The 25,698-nt window shown below is 36.2% G+C and overlaps 2 pseudogenes; both read right to left on the bottom strand.

The window, feature by feature from the left end:
- Positions 1–1,430: 1,430 nt before the first annotated feature.
- On the bottom strand, positions 1,431–2,531 carry LOC149232245 (UDP-arabinopyranose mutase 1 pseudogene; annotated as a pseudogene).
- Positions 2,532–23,079: 20,548 nt separating this feature from the next.
- LOC149232244 (UDP-arabinopyranose mutase 1 pseudogene) lies at positions 23,080–24,180 on the bottom strand (annotated as a pseudogene).
- Between the last annotated feature and the right edge of the window lie 1,518 nt (positions 24,181–25,698).

Here is a 25,698-nt window from a genome sequence, read left to right as displayed (position 1 = left end):
ATTCCTTGTTATATTTGGAAATTGTTGTGTGCATTGTATTATTATTATATTTAATTTTTATTTTTATTAGTGATATGATAAATTTGTGAGGTAATGATTTTGATTTTTAAACTAAAACATATAAATTCCTCATATAAAATGCAAACAAAAATCCCATATTATATATATATAATATGTGGTGACAGTTCAATTGATGATTAATATGTGAACAGAAAAATGCAAAGTTCAAAAGCCCTTGTTATGACCAAGCTTAAGAAAACAGTGACAGAGTGGAAATCATCAAAAATGTACCAGTTATGACTACACGCTGGGGAGTTCTTCGGAAATAACAAAAGAAATTATATATATTTCTAAATACAATAAGAATTACTCCCAATTTTTTTTATCTTTTTGTGTTTAATAAAATCTAAAATTAAACTCCAAAATAATGATATGCCATTAATCACAATTAAAAAAAACAAAAAAAATTATCTTTTCATGTGAACAAAAAAAAATTGAACTTTTTCATCTAATACAAAACCACCAACAACAACCAGGGTGAGACTACTACAAATCAATTTTACAAAACATAAACTATGTAAATCATAAATATGCGGATAACATATTGAGAGAAGGCTATGTCATGAGAGTCTTTAGAGAAAAAAACGTTGTCATGAAAGGTAGGGTATATTACCCTACTAAAACACCACGATTTTACCACGACAGATAGAATAGTCACGACATACATGTTTACTTCCAGGACATTCCATTTTCATTTTGCGTTAAACATTCAAAATTTTCCAACTAACACAGCGGTCTGCAATTTATTACACTCACACAAAAAACCTAATCTCAATAGCGGAAGTAGATCCATGCAGATACTCGATACATGGCATTGCATTGTCAGTGTCATTGATACTCGATCCATTTTCATTTTGTGTTGAACATTTAATTATGTTTTTCAATAAACACGGCGGTCGGGAATTACAGTCCCAGAAAAACTTAAATCTCAATGGCAGAAATAGATCCATGCAGATACTGGATACAAGCATTATCCATGTAATAACTGAAACAAATAAAATATGCAATTGCAGCACCAAGAAAAACGTAAACCATCCATCCTTGCAGATACTCAATCCAAGCATTATCCATGTAATGACTGAATGCTTCTCGAGATGTCCATGTAAGACCTATTATTATCTAACCGAATAGAAAACATATCCATGCAAATACTGCATGCAGATTCTCAGAAATAATTGCATCCCAACAAATGTTTCTCTGGATGTCAATGTAGCCCCTACCATTATCTAACTGCATTAAAAAAAACAAGTAATAACTACAGCTCAACTGAATAAACTATTCATCTACCAAAATTCTCATGCCAAAATAATAAGAGGCACTACCGCTCAGAGCTTACAAATGCAAGTAATTAATGTGGGAGATCCTTGCAGCTACTTCGCGGGTGACTTAGCTGATCCATTCGGAATTACTTCAGCATGGTCGGCAGTGGGATTGAGCTCATCCCAAGCTTCAATCCAAGTGACCATGGCATCTGCCAGCTTCTGGAAATACGGATCTATTACTCCAAGTTTCTCCCTTACCTGCTTTGACAGCTCAATGTAGCATTGCTGGACAGAGGTACATTCCTTTGGAAGTGTGGCAGATTGGAAAAATGGAATAATGTCCTCTTGCCAGAATATTCCCTTGTATTCTTTCTTCAAATTAACAAAAGGGTTACTGGCCTTGCTGTGCCAAATGTATGGCAGCCCTGTCTTCACACCCAATCCCAAGTGGTCGCAGATGACCTTGACACACCATCCTGCCCACATATCGTCATAACGACCAATAGGCTGGCCATCACCCATCAACCCAAAATACATGGCAGGGCCAATCAAGTCCCGATTGAAGGCCAAATTCATGCCACACATGGGGAAAAGCGTACCCTTTGGAATTGTCAAAACTGCATCAACATATCTGGTGTTGCGTTCGGAAGGTTTGACAAGCTGTGTGGGGGCATCGTAATCAGGGATATTCATCCAGAGGCCATGAGAAACTGCAGTGGGTGTTCCATGGCGAAGGCTGAAGGGGTACCCTCGTACAAAATCTGCACCCTGTCTGTATGGATCATACAGTGTATTGAAAAAGAATGGAGTTGAAGGAGAAAGCAAATTCATAATGTGCTGCTGGAGAGCATTGATGTCATTGCCGGAGGGATCCTTGGCAACGAAGCAGTCATCGTCAGTAGTAAAGATGTATTTCTTCTTAGAGACCATGTAGCCGAAGCAACGGCAGGCACTGTCCTTGAAAGAGATGCAGGCGGCCTTGGGGCCCAGGATCCTCTCGATATCATTTCTGTTGTACAGTTCGTAATCGAAACCCTTAGGCACACTGATGGTCTTCGACGGATCGCCATCCTGCACAATGATGAGGGGGTAGGGCTCAAAGAATGATCTCCACATCTCCAAGAAATCCAAGTTCCGGATCGTGGGTATCACTATGTCAAGCTCCTCCTTCAGAATTGGGGTCGCAGCACTCGAAGTCGAAACTGCCATTGTTACTGGATCAACTGACCTACGTGCCAAGAAACCAGAAATGAAAGAAAATGAAATACACACAACCCAATCTTCCACAACCCCAAAGGACTTTTCCTCTCAATCTTGATTTGGTTTCTCTCCGTAAGTGTATATATAGGTGTGGAAGAGCATTCCCCGGCAAGGGGTTCAAGAGATTTGTTATCTGGGGATTCACGCTCTTGCCCAGACTCCGGAAGCCTGGGATAAATCACAATTAAAGTCTCCGGTTTTGACGGTAATTTTGCTTTTATAAAACTTGCTTTTAAAGTAAATTGTCCCGACTCCAGATCATCAATTTTATAAAAACTATAAAAGCAAAATATATTAAACGTAAAATAATCTAATTACCCTATATTAAACACAAATCATCAAAATCTAATTACCCAAATATATTAAATATAAAATAATCTAATTACCCTATATTAAACACAAATAGTTAAAGTCTAATTACTAAAAGCAAAATATATTAAACTTAAAATAATCTAATTACCCTCTATTAAACACAAATAATCAAAATCTAATTACCTAAATATATTAAATATAAAATAATCTAATTACCCTATATTAAACACAAATCATTAAAATCTAATTACCTAACTATATGAAACATAAAATAATCTAATTACCCTATATTAAACACAAATCATCAAAACCTAATTACCCATGCTAACCAAACTCATTAAACATAAAATACTCTAATGACCCCATATTAAATGCAATCTACCAAACATAGAATGATCTAATTACCCCCATGTCAAACACTTCTCAACTCATCAAACACAAAATGATATAATTACCACCTCAAACGCCTCTCCAAAAGGGCTCCACGTAGTTGGCACTCCTTGTTGTTGGATTTTGCTAGCTGGCTTCTTTAAAGGGAAGGTTGCCATGACCCACATTTCCTCCATCGGGTGCGAACATGCCATATCATGTGCGCATTAAGTCAATGGGGTCAATGGGTGTGAACGTGCCATATTTAAGGTGGACAATATTTCACAATTATTTATGTAATATTATTATTTTTATCTATTTTTTTTTTTAATTAAGTATTTTAAGTTTAGGTATAGAAAAAGGTTTATTTATTAGTGGAGTGTTATCACTAGCATTGCTAATCTATTAATGGGATTTTATGAATAAAAATGAGATGGAAAAATGATATACCCACTAGTGGGATGCTATCACTATGTTTGCTAACCCATTAGTGGGATGCTATGAATAGGAATTAGATGGAAGAACGATCTACCTACCCATTAGTGGGACGCTATCACTATGGTTGCTATTAGTGGGATACGTGGAATGTTATCACTATGATTGCTATCATCAGGTTTGTGGGATGCTATCATCCCTTGGCATAGTTTAATTCCCCTAAAAGTGTTTCCCACCCTACCTTTCTCCATGAGGTTTGACCCTGACACTTGGTGGAGATTAAACCCCACTCAAACCAACTGCGCTACATTTTATAGGTCTTCCGCTTGAATTGTTACTTCCATATAATTTGATATTGCAAAGCCTTCTTTATGTAGGTATAGTGGTAATATGGTTTTTTTATTAAGGCTAACCATATGGAATTTGAACTGGCCACCTATAGCAAGGAGCGCCTTAATAGTACACTCATTCACCATCAATCCAATGCCCTATGGGCTAATAGTAATCAAGGTTGAACAAGCATTCAAATCAAAATATATTTTAATGGTAGATTACTCATAGCCAAAATTTGTGTTTGATAAGTAAGTATTCATCTTCTCTAATTTTTTTTCTAAGGGTTTTAATTTATTTTTAAAGGAACACCTAACATCTAATGAGTAATATTAATTATTGTAACAAAGTTGGTCCAATGCAAGAGTAAGAACCTTATTGACTTCTTTAAAGTTGGTAAGGATTTGTGAGATTTTTTGCTAAAGTGAATCGGTAAATCATTGGAGTAATTTGAGTAAGGCCCAATATCAAATTTAGCAGTTGCCACTATAACACCAAGAGTATATCCATCAACCCGTATGCCATATATCTAAGGAGTTTATGACTTAGCAAGATTCGAGACTCCACGAGGGAAGGAGATTCCACTCCTTAAGCCTTATCACAATAGGCCAAAGATGTCCTCTTGCGAGATTTGAAACTTGGTGGAGGTGATAGCGTCCCATTGTGCTTCTAGATTTTAACATACAAACTAAACATTGTTGAGGTAGATATCAATTTGGATCAATGTACCAATGAGACAAGGTAATAATTTTGACAGCATGAGAACATATAACTATGTTGGGAAACTAAGTTAAGGTTTGTTGAATTAAAGAATAATGTTCTTATGTTTGTCGATATGAGGGGATTTTAGATTTACAACCATTTTGGGAAGTCAACTCCAATATTTAAAGCCATTTGAAGCCTAATAGATGTTACTCATAGGAAAATTTTCGTTTTATTATATTTATCGAAGTATGTAATTGTAGAATAAATTTAGAGTGGTGGTGCTGTATGAATGAATCAGGTTGAGAATGGTGGCCATTACTTCATACGATTAAAACTTGATTTTATTCAATATCTCTAATTCCTCTAAGCTTTAAAAGTAGGATACATTTGCAGTATGTATGATACTTTTGGAAAGATCTTCTAGGGCTCTTTTTCCTACCAAGAATAATCAACGCATATACAGATGCAATTTTACTTTCCTAATAAAATTACAAGATTTTATTTCCTTGAAAAACAACACAAAAAGGTGACATTTGCAATGGTTGTTGGTGTGCCGGTAACTCTCACTTTGTAGGCCATTGTCTCCCTACTTAAAGTGGTATCACAGAAAACACAATTTTTCTTGTTGAAAACAAATTCAATGAGAATTCCAACAAAAAGTGAAGGCACTAGGGATAAGTGTTCCCTATCATGTAGATAGTGTTGTGAGAGCATTGTGAACTATTGAAGGGACGTCTATCAAAGATATGGATAAGCACATTCGATAAAAGTGTCCCGCTACTATGGAATGCAAATGCACTTGTGTAATTCAGCTTAGGTGCCTATGTTATGGAAACACGTTGTAACTTATACATCACAAAGATGAACCACATAGTGATAAACACTTTCAATAAAATCTAAGATGAATGCCTCTACTACAATGACAAAAAAATAGAAACTAAACTAGAGAAATTCAAAATATCACCTCTTAAATAATTGCATCTAAATTGGAACATTTTTTTTCCATTGAGGTATCCTTGGATTGGTGAAACGACATGTCTAGATTTGAGAAATCTAATATAAACATTGATCTACAACAAAAAATGATGTCTAGTATCAATGAAACAATTAAACAACCATTCATGTTGAGTACAAATGAATATTACAACATTAGAAAAAGAAGTTACAAAGAATAACAATCAATAATAAAGAATTAATGATTAAAAAGAAAAACAATCCAAACATTTCATTTTGCTTATCCCTTACAACTAAAGCAATTTACCAAGGTTCATTTTATTTTTACAATAAGAAACTCCATAATTAACCTCTTAAAAGAAAGGAAACGTAGTCACACTTACTAGAAAATCCACATATAACCAAAATGACATCACAATGCATTCAAATTTACACTTACACATCACAACAATGAATATGCTTCCACTAAATTTGAGTATACTAGATCTCTTAACAAATGAAAACGAACCACTGAATATAGTACTTATTGATGAATCATCATTGATAAGGTTTTCAATATTATATAACATGGAGAAAAGGCTTAGATAAATTCTACACGCTTCAACAACACCTTTCAAAAATGTCAAAATCATATTTTGTGGTGGCTCTATCAAGCATAACATATCTATGATTCTTGGAGTTTTGAAAAGCCATGTTTGTCCTATGAAATGATGTCCTATAGCTTTTGGAGAGATATCATAAAATGTTTCAAGCTCAAACAAGTCATGAGGTAAGAGAACAAAATCTTCATATCTACTTTTAACAGAATTAGGACATGTTCTTAAACACGAGATGATGTTAACTATATTCAAAGGATATTATCTCGAAACATTTGGTGAACAATTTGTTTACCCATCTATGTGGGTTCAAGTCTATGGAAGCATGTTATATCCAGACCATTAGTGATGTTTATAAAATAGTCGCGTTTGGTATAACAGTAGCAGCCATATTTTCAAAGATACCGATTCTCCAGGAATTCTCATTAGTGTTAAAAAAACATGATGTTAACTATTTTAATAAACACTACTACAAATGTTCAACAAATGATCCAATTTGTAGTTTTCCCATAGGAGCAAACATCTTGAAGAATATAAAGATAAAATGTTGGCACTCGTCCAATCATAAGCATATACATTAAAATCATATGATAACAAAACACATTCCATGTAAAAAAATGCCTTTGAAAACAAGAAAATGCATGTCTTCTACAATTGTCTTGAAATGATATATGTTTGTTGAGTTAATTGCAAGTAGCGATGTCATCAATATGGCTTAGTGAACGATGCAAAAGATATAATTTTTTCCATTATATAGAGCATTGATTTCATATTGTCTAATTGAATCCATAGACATAATAGTTGTCTTAGTTCAAAAACATGTAATGCAAATTTGTTCATGTCTGGCATGCCCCATCATTGGAATCTTATCATAAGAGTCTACAGACAAACAAAATAAAGAAATGAAATATCGTTTGTCCGAGAACAATTCCTTGTCTAGTTGATGTGTGGTCAAACAATACATAAATCATGAGGAAGAATGATGGATGGCTTGGTATTTGAACCCACTAGAGTTAAACAACGCGGACATGTGCACACAACAACCATTGTATCCATAAGCAAAATACAAAGAGAAACTTGAAGAAAGTTGGTGTTGAAAATTAACAGCTTTAAAAATAAACATATTACCAACTTGAATACGGCATGTAATCAATATCAAAATAATATTTTCGCTAATATGCCTATTGAACGCACAAATCGTGCACATGGACGTTGAAGCTACTATTAAAGAGTATGAGCTCATGGACACTGGTGTATTGTGCTTCAAGAAACATTAAAAAACTTAATTGCAACGAAGAGTATGTTTGCAAATAACTATTGTTATTAGTCAAAATTTTTCTTTCATGGATTTCCCAAGAAAATAAGTTGATAGGTAACGTCAATTATCAATTGGATGATGTTTTTCATCTCAATAATGGTATTGAAAAAAATGTCAGGGTAATGAAAGAACTAAGGAAAGAAATTCAATGCAACACCAAACTCTCCAATCCATGATATCTTAGTTTTCGATAATAGCATAATGCAGTGTGTGAATTATACACTTTAATACCGATAACAACCTACACTCTTAGAGGTACCATGGTGCAATCTACTTTTGTGGATTTTGTGTACATACGTGACCTAAGGATAACCTGTTTACTGTTAGTTTCTATAGCATCGGATGTGTTCTCACCAAAGAATTTGGTGGAGAGGTTAGAATGCATGAGATCTCCAAAACTAAGAAATTGTTTCTGGGAATTCCACTTCAATATGGCTTAATTGGATTATTAAACAATTTTTAAAAATTTCGTGAGTCTAAACTTAGGGAATATGGTTAATTAATTAGAATTAATTAAGTCGAGGTGTGAATCATCTATAATTTCACATGGATAGATCCAGAAATGATCTCAGCCATCAATTAAGATTTAATCTTGGTCATTCGTGTCCCAACAGGAATACATAAGAAGGGATCTATGTGGTGATGGAGAGGGCATGAGAGTCACTTGGAGAATTCAATTTTCTAGAGTAGCAGCAGTTAGTTGCTGGAGAGTTCGAGCTTCAATGAGGAAACGAAGGTAGCGAGGGGCAGGGACGGTGGTCCTGATGACCTTTTCTGGATCTGAAAGGGTAGCAGCAAGGGGCCGAGTTATTCCCAGTGAGACAATGCAGAGGAATGCACAGTTTCTCAGAGGAGAGGAGTGTCGGAAGTTAGGGTTTTCGCAGGCTCCCGAATTATATCTCAAACATGTTACGTGGGGAAAATCGTCATAACTTTGTCTCTGAGCATCTGATTTAAATTTTGTAAGAAAAAAAACACGAGACAAAAACAATTGAATAAAAGCGCAATAACTCACCTTAACTAAGCTTAATTGCAATCAAATTTTGTTAAGGTTGAGTTTTTACGTTATCGAAATCATGCTCAAAAATTTGTTATTGGTTTTATCTAGTGTTATCTCTTCAACTATGATGCAGGAAAGGAGAACTGTAAGGGCGCTTTATCTGCATGATCAATTGATGAATTTTTGATTGAGGATTGTTTTGTATGAATCATCAAGCATTCACAAATAATATTTCTTTATCTTTATGAAATGTTATGATTCAAACATAAATTGAGGAAATTGTTTTTTTTACAAATCGGATTTATTATCGCAATTGTGAAATTGGACTAACCATTTGAAACGAAGACACATCATGAAACTGTTAATTATGCAATTTTTTCGTTTGTAGCTAGAGAATTTGATCACTTCTGTTTGAACACAATTATATTTTCTTTCCATATTAGTGCCATGTTTGTTTTTAGGTTCTATGACAATCGAAGAATTGAAGGAGGCCAATTTGTGGACGATTAGTTTTCTAAGACCAATTTCAAGAAACATGAACCAATTGAATCCATTTCTATCATCCATAAATTCCATCATTTTTCGTCTCCAAACTCACAAGCTATTCAATCACTTTCACTAAGCATCGTCATCGCCATTTTCCTTGTAAGTGTTGCATGTTTTCCAAAACACTTTCCATAATTTCCATTCATTAACCCATTAATAGAGACATTCAACTCGCTTACATGTTGATTTTTCCTGTTGCTTTCTGTTCACTTGTTTACCCTCTTGTCATTTTCCTTTTCGTTAAATAAGTCTTGCTTGACGCAAATTTTCATCTATAGACCTTCCAAAATCATCATTTCATACTCATTAGATGATGGGGGATTCATAATGCCTCCCTTCTAACAAGGCTTGGCCTATTGACATCAACACATTATCTAGCTTCAGGGCTAGTGTCCTTATTAATACCTTGACGCTTGTATGAATCAATGACAAGTTCTCTCGCCAACAATCATGGGAATACATCAATGTCCCTTGATCGTTGGATCTTGGAAGTGGCTCGACATCAGCTCATCTATTCGCACTTTGCAAGATTTACTTAGGTACCTTGGCACTCGTTGACATTAATGACACGTTTACCTCGCATTGGTTAACGAAATTCATTAATGGCGGATAATCCAATGACGTCTCTTCATGCTCGACAACAACACATTTATTTGCATGACAAGAATTGTACCATCGGGTTTTGTAGCAGGTGAAGACTATATCATTTCAGCGTTTTGCAGTAGATACAACAGATTTAGGAGGAGAAATGAAGAATCCACTTTCACCACCTCATCCATCATTTATGCAACTAAGAAGCAGATGAAATTCTACATTCTATTCCATGATCCAGCAAAAGCTATAGCTTCTCTACATATGCACAGTTTTTCCACTTGCTAGGTAAGTAAAGGTATGTTATTTTCTAGCTTTTAATCATAGAATTCCTTGAATACTAAAATTATATTTTTTGGAAAATACTTCACCATATTTCCTTTCTCATTTGAAAAAAAAAACTGTAAATACCTTTGGTTGGGGGGTGGGGGGTGAGGAGAAGGGACATCCATTTATTATCACATCCATATCACTTCATTCCATCTCACTTCATTTCATCCTAACATACTTGTCCTAATCAATTATGATTGCATTATGGTTCAAAGTTTATGTGATTTTCAAATAAATGCCTTAATGATGAGCATATTGTATGGTTGATTTAAAGATGTATTTTTAAATATGTTCAGTGAATCTTGCTGCGCCAAAAGGAAACAAGGCATTGGTACACAAGAGCCAATACCAATTAAGATTTGGTTGTCACACAAGGACCAATCAAACATGTTGCAATTCAATGTATGATAAGGAATACTTTGCAAAAAGAAATGAAATTGTCAAATGCAAAGTTTAAGGACAATTAATACAAGCCAAACTCATTCAAAAGTAAATCATGATTAAGAAATGCAGTAGATTGAATGAGGACATGCAATAACGTCAGTTGGGGGTATGTAGAGTCTCCAAAATGTCCTCAAAATATCATCCACTTTCACCTTTATTGCCACCATTTAACTCACATGTCGCAACTCCATAGCATATAACATTTCATTAGCCTCCATTTTCATGATTACATGGGGTTAACTTTGTGTTTTCCAAAAGCTAATGATTTCTAGTATTTTAAGTGAATTTATTGTTGAAACTTAGAAAATTGACATATACCTTCTAATAATTAAAAGTGGCTTGAGTTTCATGAGATGTGTAGGTCATTTGGAAGCTTCCAAGGTACCCTTATGTGGCCTCCAATGATCAAATTCGAATTCCCTTCAAGATATGGAAGAAGATTTGCATAAAGGTCAAAGAGGATATGTGTATCATCATTACCTATTTGAGTTGTAACTCTATATGGGCCTCATAACTACCTATTTGAGTTGTAACTCTATGAGATTTTATAGGGATCTGGGGAAAGAATAATGGACCTCCATTAATGAGGTAGCTTCTTATGTTTTTGTATAAATAGGAGAGCCTCCTCCTTTCAGAGGCATGTGTAAAGTTGGAGATACTCGGGTGTTCAAGTTAATATTACTCATGTTTGAATGGAATTTAGATTTAGCACCATGAGCACGAGTGATGTTCACCTCTTTCTAGTAATGCTTGCATTGGGAGCCTCTCAAATCGCCATCTCTCATGCTTTTGGATTGGCCACCTATAATGTGTGAGAATTATTGTTTTTCATAGATTAAGATTTATACTTTCATAGATTAAGATTTATTTCCTTCATATCTTTTCCTATGTGAGAGGTTAAGAGTGATTGTTTTTTATTTTCTTTCATATCTCTTCCTGTGTGAGAGGTTAAGAATGACTGTTTTTGCTTTCATTTCATCTCATGTGATTTTGATTATTTATTTCATAGGAGCTTGATATGATAATGCACACATGATCCCTTAGAGTAGATTTCATTTCATGCAATTTCAATTCCGGCAAGTGTGGTATATTAATATTTGCTTCCTGCAAGTGTGGTAGATTAAGATTTCAATTCCTACAAGTGTGATGGATTAAGATTTCAATTCCATGTACTGTACTATAATTTCTTTTGAATTGATTTTGGAATTTGAATAGGTGAATTTGGTTTGTCGTTATTTGGTTTGGTAGTTATATTGATCTAAATTGAAAGTTAATTTCTAGCATATATAGTGCATGCACGCTTCAAAAGTTTTACGAAATTCCGGGTTGACAATTAAATGATATGTAATTAATTTGCGTCAACACAACTACAAGGCTCTCCATGTTACAGGCGGTGGAGATTGGAATTAAGAAGCTGAAAACATGAAAGACAAAGGACTTGGTTGAACTCCAAGCAGAGTCTCTAAAATGGGGAATGAACACTCTTGCACCACACATCATAGAAATATTGAATAACATCATTCAAAAAGGTCTCCCAAGGGACTGGACAACTAGGCTAGAAATACCCCTTTTTAAAAGTGGAGGCATTAATAATCCTTCCAATTATAGAACCATTATGATCAATCCTTTGTTTGCAAATATTTTGGGTAACATGGTAGAAAATAGAATCTGTAACTGGGCAGAAGTAAAAGAAAAGAGGGCAAAAGAACAAGCAGGTTTTAGGCCGAAGCATTCTACAGTGTATCGTGGTATCACATTGGGACACATTATTGAAAAGGTTTAGGGGGACAAAGAAGAAGTATTCTACTGCTTTGTGGACTTCAAAAAGGTAGTTGACACAGTCCCTAGAGATAAGTTGTGGTGTAGAATGGAAGAGCTTGAATTTCATTCGCATTATAGATATGTTGTCCATAGAATTTATGAAGAGGTGAAAGTCAAAATTAGAACCTCAATGAGTATTTCAGAAAGCTTTAGAAGTGACATTGGAGTCAAGCAAGGTAGCACTCTATCTCCTGCTCTTTTTGGTTTATATATTGATAAACTTGAAGAGTGGCTAAATCTGCAAGGTGGAGATGGTGTTCGGTTGGGGAAGTTTGTGATAAAACTTCTTTTATATGCTGAAGATCTTGTTTTGATATCTAAATTGGGCCATGGATTGCAGATGCACTTATATGCTCTTGAGCATTTTTATAGAGGAGTGGGGATGTAAGTCAATATTAGCAAGACCAAAATAATGATTTTCTCTAACAAAAGGAAGCAGAGCCAGTGTACGTTCTTCTTTCAAGGCAACATTCTCGAAGAAGAAAATGAGTACAAGTACCTCGGGATTGATTTCAAAAATAAAAACATTATTGGGAGGACCGCAGGAAGAAGAGAATTTCAAGAGGGTGGAAAGCATTATATTCTCTTCAAAACAGTTAAAGTGATTTTTTGACTCCTAGTTTGTCCAGTGATGCTATATGGATGTGAATTTTAGGTTGGCAACACTCCCGTCTTAAAATGGAAACAAATTGATAAAATCCAAAAACGCTCGATCATGAGCAAGTTAAAAATAGAAAGTTTGGTACCTTATGAGATAATGTTGACTGAAACAGGAGTAACTCCCATTGAAGCAATTGCTATGGTGCAACTAAAAATATATCTTAAAAGAATTGAGCAAATGGGAGTAGGTAGATGGCTTAATGTTATTTTCAATGAAGGCATGAGTGAAAGAAAGAAAACATGGATGAGACAAAACCACACATGGATGCAAAAATTGAATATCTACCTCAATGTCTGTCCCACAAATAGAAAGGAGCTAAATGATTTCGTTATAGACAAGTTTCGTAAACGGGTATGGGGAAAAGAGTTGGGTAGAAAGAAGAAGTACTACATTAAGGAATTCAACCCTATGTGTAATCTCCAACAAAAGGAGTACATTAGAGATAGCATTCCGTGGAGGGAAAAGGTTATTATTTCTCAATTAATAGCCAACTCACATAAAACTCGGTGTGAAATAGGATGGTGGAAAAGACCTAAAGAAGCTTGGGAAGAACAGGTGTGAACATTTTTCACGTCTGGGGTAGTGGAAGTGGAAAAGCATTTCACTTTGGTATTTGATGCATTCAAAGACATCAAAGAAAGTTATGGGAATAGGTTAGCATCAGTTTGTTGGCATTGTCCTTTCAGCAAGGGGATTATTGGCAGGTTGGGCCAACTCATCAGTAGTTTGAATAAGAAAATGATTGAATTGAAAAAAGTGAAGAATTGGGAACTGATGGTCCCACCGACTATTTTTAGTCTTATGGATGTTAAAATATCATTTCATTTCATTTCATATACTGCCAACCCATTAACGTATCAATGTCACAGTATATATTGGTAGTTGAGGCCTTGGATCCAAGCTCACGAGGAAGGATATCAGAAGTTGAGCAGTATGTTGAAGTGACAACCTTCCTCTACATAAGGTTGCTCATGGCTGCACGTGACATAAATGTGTAGAGTATGCCGAATGGAAACACACGTACCAAAGAGTATTGTATGAGAGAGAAAAATTTAGTGATGTGATAGAAATAGACAAATTGGAGAGTAAATAGTTTGGGAAAAGCTAGAGTCTTACATCTTCTCTTTTCACAAGTTTCCTAGGGAGTGCAAAGATCCATTCCTCAACATTTTTTCATTTTTCGTAGGTTGGGAGTGGGACATGGTAGCAGATATCATGGGAAGGACTGTTTTGGATAGGCTACAAGGTAGAGCACTTGTGACCAAAGGGAAAAATGGGATAGTCATTTTCGTACACATACATGATGTCGTTATGGAAATCAACAGAAGGAGAACAGAGGGGGTGAAATTCAACTTCACTATAATAAGGGAATTTCTGTACTTTTTGGGAAATGAGGATGAAAAGCTATCAAATGTATGATCTTGATCCATTTATGTTTTATACCATGTCTATGTTATAACTAACCATGATGTAATCGAAGGGAGGGGATTTATATTAAAAAAACCAAAATTACAATATAGCAAATTGAATTTTATTATTTTTATTACTTTTAACTTTATAAGGATACTTCAAGATCTCCCAACTTTATATTATTCTTAACCGATATATAAATGTTTACCTATGAATCATTTACTTATTATAAATTGGATATATTAACATAAATTTAACTTATTAAATAAGCATGTAAAAATGTGTACAAACTTTTTTACATTACACCTATATTGGCTGTTATATTATTCTTAACCCATATGTAAATGTTTATCAACCAGTCCTTTACTTACTATAAATTAAACATATTTTTACATTACACCTAGAAGACACCCTTATAACACCTAATTTAAGGTTCCGAAACATTAAATAAATAAATCATATGATAAATAAAATTACCAAATAATTAAGAAAAAAAATGTATGGATTGCACATTCTTTGAATTTATTACCATTAAAATTGATTATCATTGGGAGTGTGTATTATTTAAATGAATACCCTACTTACTCAGTTTTAACTCTAAAATAAAATCTTCCTGGGTGCATTGTATTATGTCCTAATTGATTATCATTAGGAACATGTATTATTTAAATGAATACCTTATTCATTTATTCTAATTTAAAAATAAAATCTTCCTGGTTATATTTGGAAATATTCCTTGTTATATTTGGAAATTGTTGTGTGCATTGTGTTATTATTATATTTAATTTTTATTTTATTAGTGATATGATAAATTTGTGAGGTAATGATTTTGATTTTTAAACTAAAACATATAAATTCTTCATATAAAATGCAAACAAAAATCCCATATTATATATATATATATATATATAAAATCTGTGGTGACAGTTTAATTGATGATTAATATGTGAACAGAAAATTGCAAAGTTCAAAAGCCCTTGTTATGACCAAGCTTAAGAAAACAGTGACAGACTGGAAATCATCAAAAATGTACTAGTTATAACTACACACTGGGGAGTTCTTCGGAAATAACAAAAGAAATTATATATAATTTTAAATACAATAAGAATTACTTCCAATTTCTTTTATCTTTTTGTGTTTAATAAAATCTAAAATTAAACTCCAAAATAATGATATGCCATTAATCACAATGAAAAAAAAGAAAAAAAAATTAACTTTTCATCTGAACAAAAAAAAATCAACTTTTTCATCTAATACAAAACCACCAACAACAACCAGGGTGAGACTACTACAAATCAATTTTACAAAACATAAACTATGTAAATCATAAATATGCGCATAACATATTAAGAGAAGGCTATGTCATGAGAGTCTTTAGAGAAAAAAACGTTGTCATGAAAGGTAGGGTATGTTGTTGGGTATTTTTAATGGGGAAAATACCAAAAACCAAATATTCAAACACACAGAGGCAATGCTCTGTTTCTTTTGCTCCAGGATCTTTTGTGCACACAGAAGACTTAAAAAAAATTCACTGGGGAACAGAGGATTTCACCATAAAATATTTCTATTCATTAAAACAAAAAAAAACATTCACTGTGTCACTGTGTCTCCATATGAGAATTTACACTGCTGGAAAAATTCCCATTAACATTTACTGCTGTAAAACCTCCATTCACATTTACTGGTGTAAAACAATTTTACATACTGCTGTAAAAGCAAAACTTACACAGGCTTACAAAATTCGCTCCACCATTTTCTTTATGCATTTGCAAAACCACACATGGTTTTTCTTACACCTCTGTTTTACTATGCCTCACAAAAACATTACAAAAGACATTTGTGCACTGCTGTGCATACAGCCTCTGGTTCTTCTTTTCGCTGCTGCGAACACATTCCATTTACCTCCCGTGTGCCATACATAAAAAAAGTCAACACACTCAACAAAACAAATATATGACCTCCCTCTTTTAAATATTACATTACATAAAAACGACCATACCTCTCTTTAAATGTGCCATTCCTTTTTTACATACAAAACTTACGTGCCCATAACATTATTAAAAGCATCTACCTAAAAACTACGAACAGCACATAAATTCATTAAATTCTTTCATTCGGCGGTCAAACCATAAGTCTTTTACTCCACGCAAAACATTGAATTGATGTGGGTCCGTATGCAGCTCCAGGTGATCAACGGCGGAGGAAAGTGAAGCAGATCCGACGGTGGATAACCATATCGGAAGACCAACAAGTGCTGAACGTTAACCTCCGAGAAAATGACGTTGCGTTACGTCAGGGCTGAACCACGTGTCAGCTCCACATTTTCTCGGGCCCTTGTGTACGAAAACCATTCTCTGCAGGTAGGCGGTCCGAGAAATCTTTAAACCGGTTTGTGGTTTTTACTGGCGGTTTTGGGGAGCGTACGGCTGCGTTGAAATTAGATTTCAACACTCCCCTTTAATTTCAACAGCTGGGCATTCGGTCATACCGAGACACTTTCTCAAAAATTCAAAGCTTTTCTGATCCAATGGCTTTGTCAAGATGTCTGCTACCTGTTCCTGAGTCCTGCAATGTTCTAGGACAATTTCTCCATTGTTCACCAATTCTCTGATGTAGTGAAACCTGGTATCAATGTGTTTCGTTCTCTTATGAAACACTGAATTCTTTGACAATGCAATAGCTGAGCTATTGTCACAAAAAATCACTGTTGCTTTTGCCTGCTCTTGGCCTAAGCTTCTCAACATTCTTCTCATCCACACTGCTTGACATGCTGCTGCTGTAGCTGCCACATATTCAGCCTCTGCTGTAGACAATGCTACAATGGACTGCTTCTTAGAAGCCCATGAAATGGCTCCTGAACCCATATTAAAAACATAACCGGAAGTGCTCTTCCGATCATCTACACTTCCAGCCCAATCACTGTCAGTGTATCCAATCAAATCTGAATGTTCTGAGGCATGATATAAAATTCCAAACATTTTGGTGCCTTTGACATACCTCAAAATTCTCTTTGCTGCCTGCCAATGTGCCTCCTTTGGCCTCTCCATGAACCTGGAAATTAAACTAACAGCATACATTAAATCAGGCCTAGTAGCTGTTAAATACATAAGGCTGCCCACAATGCTTTTATACAAACTAGGATCAAAATCCTTGCTGCTGTCCTCTCTGCTGAGCTTTAATCCCATCACTGTGGGAGTGATTGCTGCCTTGCATTCTTCCATCTTAAATCTGCCCAAAACTTGATTTACATATCTTGCTTGAGATATAAAAATTCCTTTTTCATTTTGATCTACTTCTATGCCTAAGAAGTATCTTAACAAACCCATGTCAGTCATTTCAAATTCATCCTTCATGACTGATTTAAAATTTTTAATGAGCTGATCATCATTACCTGTGAAAATCACATCATCAACATACAAAACAACAATTAAAATTTTACCATCTTTTTCCTTGATGTAGACTGTGGGTTCTCCTTCACATTTGTCAAATTCATTATCCAATAGATATGAATCTATCCTGCTGTACCATGCTCTTGGCGCTTGCTTCAGCCCATAAAGAGCTTTCTTCAATTTGCACACTTTGTGCTCTTCACCTTTCTTCTCATATCCGAGAGGCTGTTCCACATAGACCTCTTCCATTAACACTCCATTTAGGAATGCTGATTTCACATCCATTTGGTAGACTTTCCATTTGTTTTGAGCTGCTATGGACAGCACTGCTCTCACGGTTTCCATTCTTGCAACCGGGGCGAAAGTCTCCTCATAATCTCTCCCATACTGCTGCTTGTAGCCTTTGACAACCAGCCTTGCTTTATGCCTTTCAATCTTGCCTTCAGCATTGCTCTTGGTCTTGTAGACCCATTTCACACCAATGACTTCTTTGCCTTTTGGTAACTCAACCAAATCCCATGTTTTGTTTCTCTCTATGGCATTCATCTCCTCATCCATAGCTTCTATCCATTTCCTATCTTTAATTACATCTTCGAAATGAATAGGATCATCAACATGACAAAACAAGGCAAATAAGGAATTCATTCCTTCTTCATAAATTTCACTTAGATTTCTAAACTTCTTACCTCTTTCACTTGGTGTGCAAGTGCTTGAAGATGCACTTGAATTTCCTCCTTGTGGTGTGCTTGGAGAAGCACTCTCATTGATCCTCAATGGTGTTCCTTGCTGTCCTTGTGTTGGCGCTGCTGTTTGGGGATGCATTTCAGCCACCTCCTCTTCATCTTCATCATGAGACAAACAGTTCTTGACATTCACTGTTTTCTCTATGCTTCCATCCCAAGCTTCCTCTTCAATGAATTGAACATCCCTGCTGACAAAGAACTTCTTGGTAGATGGAATGTACAGCCTGTAGGCTTTGGATTCATCACTGTATCCAATGAAGATGCATTTCTCCCCTTTGCTGTCCAACTTCCTCCTTAGCTGATCCGGAATGTGTGCATAGGCCACACACCCAAAAACTCTCATGTGGGTGACTACTTGCTTTCTCCCACTCCATGCCTCTTCTGGCACTTTGTTCATGACTGCTTTTGTAGGACACCTGTTCAAAATATAAACTGCACAATGTACAGCTTCAGCCCAATACTCATTTGCCAAATGCTTTGCCTTCAACATGCTCCTCGCCATATCCATGATGGTCCTGTTCTTCCTTTCAGCAACTCCATTTTGCTGTGGGGTGTACCTTGCTGTAAACTGTTTGTGAATTCCATTTTCTCTACAAAATCTTAGGAATTCCTTGGAGATATACTCACCTCTTCTATCAGTTCTCAAAACTTTTATATGCAGCCCGCTTTGGTTTTCAACAAATGCCTTGAAATTTTGGAATTTCTCAAACACTTCACTTTTGTTTTTAAGGAAATATATCCAAGTCTTTCTTGTACAGTCATCAATGAATGTTAAGAAATATAGGCTGCCAGCTAATGATGGAGCTTGCATTGGTCCACATAAATCTGAGTGGATGATCTCTAAGGGTGTCTTTGCCCTTATGCTCTTCCCTGATGGAAAACTTTCTCTGTGTTGTTTTCCCAAAATGCAGCCTTCACATAGGCTGTCCGGTTTCTCTATCAATGGTAATCCCTTTACCATTCCTTTTCTGCTCAATAAGTTTAGACCTCCAAAATTTAGATGCCCGAATCTCAAGTGCCATAACCAGTTCTTATCCTTTGGCACGCTTTGGAAAGCCTCTTGGGTGACTGCTGCAATTTCACCTTTGTTTTTCAAATCTGCCCTGATCCTGAGAGGGAACATCCTGTTCCTTGTCATCTTCACTTCAGCAATGCATCTTTTGCTGGGTGGTATATCCATGATGGTGCACACATCATTTACAAAGTAAACATTGTAACCCTTTTGGATAAGCTGTCCAACACTCAATAGGTTACATCTCATTCCGGGGACATAGTAGACATCTACTATGGTTTTCCTTTCTCCTTGTTTTGTAAATATTTTTACCTCCCCTTTTCCCATAACAGACACTTTACTATCAGTTCCTAGTGTGACCTCTGATTTCAAATTCTGATTTAAGGCTGAGAAGAGGGCAATGTTTCCTGTCATATGGTTGCTGCAACCTGAGTCTAAAAACCATATGTCTTCACTATGTGTTTCAGCCATGTTACAAGCTAACAGGACATTATTTTGACTGCTGTTTTCTCTTGTAACATTTGCATTTTGTCTACTGTTCATATCATGTTGTTTCTTTCTACAATCACTTGCATAATGTCCATACTTTTTGCAATAATAGCATTGAACATTAGATTTATCATACCTTTGTCCTTGAGCATGATGTTGTCCTCCTTGTTGGCTGCTGCCTTGGCCTTGGTTCTGATTTGGATTGTTGCCTCTTCCTTGTGCATTTGATGAGTTGTTCCTTCCACCTCTATTCTGGCTTCTGCCTCTTCCTCTTTTGTTTCCTCTGCCTTGACCTCTGCCTCTTCCAAAGGACATCTGGGTCTTGAAGGCTTGCTCAAGAGATGAGTTTTCATTCCTACTCAACCTCTGCTCATGTGTTATCAGTGATGCATGTAGCTCATCAACTGAATAACTTGAGAGATCCTTCGTCTCTTCAATGGTGGTGACTATGGCATCAAACCTTGAGGGTAAGACCCTCAATATTTTCTCCACAATTCTTCTGTCTTCAATGGTTTCTCCATGAGTTCTCATTTGTGTGATTACACCAATCACATGAGTGAAGAATGAGTCAATGTTATCTGACTCCTTCATGTTCAAGTTCTCAAAATCCTTTCTCAGCAATTGTAGCTTTGCTGTCTTCACTCTCTCCATGTCTTGATAGGCTGTCTTGAGGGTTTGCCATGCTTCATTTGCTGTCTTAGCTGCTGCTAACCTTGGAAACACACTCTGGTCTACTGCTAGATACAACAACATATGGGCTTTCGAATCCTTCTTCCTATTGCTCTTCAGCTGATCTCTCTCTCCCTGAGTTAGTGCATTGAACTCAGTTTCATCTGCTGGTTCTTGAAAGCCTTCCTCAACTATTTCCCATAAGTCTTGAGAGGCAAACAGGGCTGTCATGGTTATTGCCCAGTAGTCATAGTTTTTCCCATTAAACTGTGGGAGCTGGGTGTTAAACAAACCCATACCAGTGCTTGTGCTGGCCATTCCTTGTATTCTGATCTATGCCTCTAAATCCTTGACTGTGTGTTTAAAACAAATCACTGCTTCTTCAGCAACACAAAAAAAACTTTTTGGAATACCTGAATCTTTTGTTGACTGTCTTCTGTCTGCCTGAGAAGTTTTGCTGCAGCAACAACCTTCTCCCTTCAGCTTCTTTAACTTCTTTAAAGAGCCTAAGCCTGCTCTGATACCACTGTTGGGAATTTTTAATGGGGAAAATACCAAAAACCAAATATTCAAACACACAGAGGCAATGCTCTGTTTCTTTTGCTCCAGGATCTTTTGTGCACACAGAAGACTTAAAAAAAATTCACTGAGGAACAGAGGATTTCACCATAAAATATTTCTATTCATTAAAACAAAAAAAAACATTCACTGTGTCTCCATATGAGAATTTACACTGCTGGAAAAATTCCCATTAACATTTACTGCTGTAAAACCTCCATTCACATTTACTGGTGTAAAACAATTTTACATACTGCTGTAAAAGCAAAACTTACACAGGCTTACAAAATTCGCTCCACCATTTTCTTTATGCATTTGCAAAACCACACATGGTTTTTCTTACACCTGTGTTTTACTATGCCTCACAAAAACATTACAAAAGACATTTGTGCACTGCTGTGCATACAACCTCTGGTTCTTCTTTTCGCTGCTGCGAACACATTCCATTTACCTCCCGTGTGCCATACATAAAAAAAGTCAACACACTCAACAAAACAAATATATGACCTCCCTCTTTTAAATATTACATTACATAAAAAGGACCATACCTCTCTTTAAATGTGCCATTCCTTTTTTACATACAAAACTTACGTGCCCATAACATTATTAAAAACATCTACCTAAAAACTACCAACAGCACATAAATTCATTAAATTCTTTCATTCGGCGGTCAAACCATAAGTCTTTTACTCCACGCAAAACATTGAATTGATGTGGGTCCGTATGCATCTCCAGGTGATCAACGGCGGAGGAAAGTGAAGCAGATCCGACGGTGGATAACCATATCGGAAGACCAACAAGTGCTGAACGTTAACCTCCGAGAAAATGACGTTGCGTTACGTCAGGGCTGAACCACGTGTCAGCTCCACATTTTCTCGGGCCCTTGTGTACGAAAACCATTCTCTGCAGGTAGGCGGTCCGAGAAATCTTTAAACCGGTTTGTGGTTTTTGCTGGCGGTTTTGGGGAGCGTACGGCTGCGTTGAAATTAGATTTCAACATATGTTACCCTACTAAAACACCACGATTTTACCAAGATTGATAGAATAGTCACGACATACATGTTTACGAAAATTGAATTTCATCAATCTCGATCCAATAACATACATGTCATTGCATTTTCCAGGACATTCCATTTTCATTTTGCGTTAAACATTCAAAATGTTCCAACTAACACAGCGGTCTGCAATTTATTACACTCACACAAAAAACCTAATCTCAATAGCGGAAGTAGATCCATGCAGATACTCGATACATGGCATTGCATTGTCAGTGTCATTGATACTCGATCCATTTTCATTTTGTGTTGAACATTTAATTATGTTTTTCAATAAACACGGCGGTCGGGAATTACAGTCCCAGAAAAACATAAATCTCAATGGCAGAAATAGATCCATGCAGATACTGGATACAAGCATTATCCATGTAATAACTGAAACAAATAAAATATGCAATTGCAGCACCAAGAAAAACGTAAACCATCCATCCATGCAGATACTCAATCCAAGCATTATCCATGTAATGACTGAATGCTTCTCGAGATGTCCATGTAAGACCTATTATTATCTAACCGAATAGAAAACATATCCATGCAAATACTGCATGCAGATTCTCAGAAATAATTGCATCCCAACAAATGTTTCTCTGGATGTCAATGTAGCCCCTACCATTATCTAACTGCATTAAAAAAAACAAGTAATAACTACAGCTCAACTGAATAAACTATTCATCTACCAAAATTCTCATGCCAAAATAATAAGAGGCACTACCGCTCAGAGCTTACAAATGCAAGTAATTAATGTGGGAGATCCTTGCAGCTACTTCGCGGGTGACTTAGCTGATCCATTCGGAATTACTTCAGCATGGTCGGCAGTGGGATTGAGCTCATCCCAAGCTTCAATCCAAGTGACCATGGCATCTGCCAGCTTCTGGAAATACGGATCTATTACTCCAAGTTTCTCCCTTACCTGCTTTGACAGCTCAATGTAGCATTGCTGGACAGAGGTACATTCCTTTGGAAGTGTGGCAGATTGGAAAAATGGAATAATGTCCTCTTGCCAGAATATTCCCTTGTATTCTTTCTTCAAATTAACAAAAGGGTTACTGGCCTTGCTGTGCCAAATGTATGGCAGCCCTGTCTTCACACCCAATCCCAAGTGGTCGCAGATGACCTTGACACACCATCCTGCCCACATATCGTCATAGCGACCAATAGGCTGGCCATCACCCATCAAGCCAAAATACATGGCAGGGCCAATCAAGTCCCGATTGAAGGCCAAATTCATGCCACACATGGGGAAAAGCGTACCCTTTGGAATTGTCAAAACTGCATCAACATATCTGGTGTTGCGTTCGGAAGGTTTGACAAGCTGTGTGGGGGCATCGTAATCAGGGATATTAATCCAGAGGCCATGAGAAACTGCAGTGGGTGTTCCATGGCGAAGGCTGAAAGGGTACCCACGTACAAAATCTGCACCCTGTCTGTATGGATCATACAGTGTATTGAAAAATAATGGAGTTGAAGGAGAAAGCAAATTCATAATGTGCTGCTGGAGAGCATTGATGTCATTGCCGGAGGGATCTTTGGCAACGAAGCAGTCATCGTCAATAGTAAAGATGTATTTCTTCTTAGAGACCATGTAGCCGAAGCAACGGCAGGCACTGTCCTTGAAAGAGATGCAGGAGGCCTTGGGGCCCAGGATCCTCTCGATATCATTTCTGTTGTACAGTTCGTAATCGAAACCCTTAGGCACACTGATGGTCTTCGACGGATCGCCATCCTGCACAATGATGAGGTGGTAGGGCTCAAAGAATGGCCTCCACATCTCCAAGAAATCCAAGTTCCGGATCGTGGGTATCACTATGTCCAGCTCCTCCTTCAGGATTGGGGTCGCAGCACTCGAAGTCGAAACTGCCATTGTTACTGGATCAACTGACCTACGTGCCAAGAAACCAGAAATGAAAGAAAATGAAATACACACAACGCAATCTTCCACAACCCCAAAGGACTTTTCCTCTCAATCTTGATTTGGTTTCTCTCCGTAAGTGTATATATAGGTGTGGAAGAGCATTCCCCGGCAAGGGGTTCAATAGATTTGTTATCTGGGGATTCACGCTCTTGCCCAGACTCCGGAAGCCTGGGATAAATCACAATTAAAGTCTCCGGTTTTGACGGTAATTTTGCTTTTATAAAACTTGCTTTTAAAGTAAATTGTCCCGACTCCAGATCATCAATTTTATAAAAACTATAAAAGCAAAATATATTAAACGTAAAATAATCTAATTACCCTATATTAAACACAAATCATCAAAATCTAATTACCCAAATATATTAAATATAAAATAATCTAATAACTCTATATTAAACACAAATAGTTAAAGTCTAATTACTAAAAGCAAAATATATTAAACGTAAAATAATCTAATTACCTTCCATTAAACACAAATAATCAAAATCTAATTACCCAAATATATTAAATATAAAATAATCTAATTACCCTATATTAAACACAAATCATTAAAGTCTAATTACCTAACTATACGAAACATAAAATAATCTAATTACCCTATATTAAACACAAATTATCAAAACCTAATTACCCACGCTAACCAAACTCATTAAACATAAAATACTCTAATGACCCCATATTAAATGCAATCTACCAAACATGGAATGATCTAATTACCCCCATGTCAAACACTTCTCAACTCATCAAACACAAAATGATATAATTACCACCGCATCAAACGCCTCTCCAAAAGCGCTCCACGTAGTTGGCACTCCTTTTTGTTGGATTTTGCTAGCTGGCTTCTTTAAAGGGAAGGTTGCCATGACCCACATTTCCTCCAACGGGTGCGAACATGCCATATCATGTGCGCATTAAGTCAATGGGGTCAATGGGTGTGAACGTGCCATATTTAAGGTTGACAATATTTCACAATTATTTATGTAATATTATTATTTTTATCTATTTTTTTTTTTTTTTAATTAAGTACGTTATGTTTAAGTTTAGGTATAGAAAAAGGTTTATTTATTAGTGGAGTGTTATCACTGGCATTGCTAATCTATTAATGGGATTTTATGAATAAAAATGAGATGGAAAAATGATATACCCACTAGTGGGATGCTATCACTATGTTTACTAACCCATTAGTGGGATGCTATGAATAGGAATTAGATGGAAGAACGATCTATCTACCCATTAGTGGGACGCTATCACTATGATTGCTATTAGTGGGATACGTGGAATGTTATCACTATGATTGCTATCATCAGGTTTGTGGGATGCTATCATCCCTTGGCATAGTTTAATTCCCCTAAAAGTGTTTCCCACCCTACCTTTCTCCATGAGGTTTGACCCTGACACTTGGTGGAGATTAAACCCCACTCAAACCAACTGCGCTACATTTTATAGGTCTTCCACTTGAATTGTTAC

This window comes from Pinus tabuliformis, chromosome J (assembly GCF_031772625.1).
Source record: "Pinus tabuliformis cultivar Carrire ecotype Pingquan chromosome J, CPIR1, whole genome shotgun sequence".
NCBI lineage: Eukaryota > Viridiplantae > Streptophyta > Pinopsida > Pinales > Pinaceae > Pinus > Pinus tabuliformis.
Note: the sequence above shows the minus strand (reverse complement) of the source record. Positions and strands in the feature narration are given on the sequence as shown.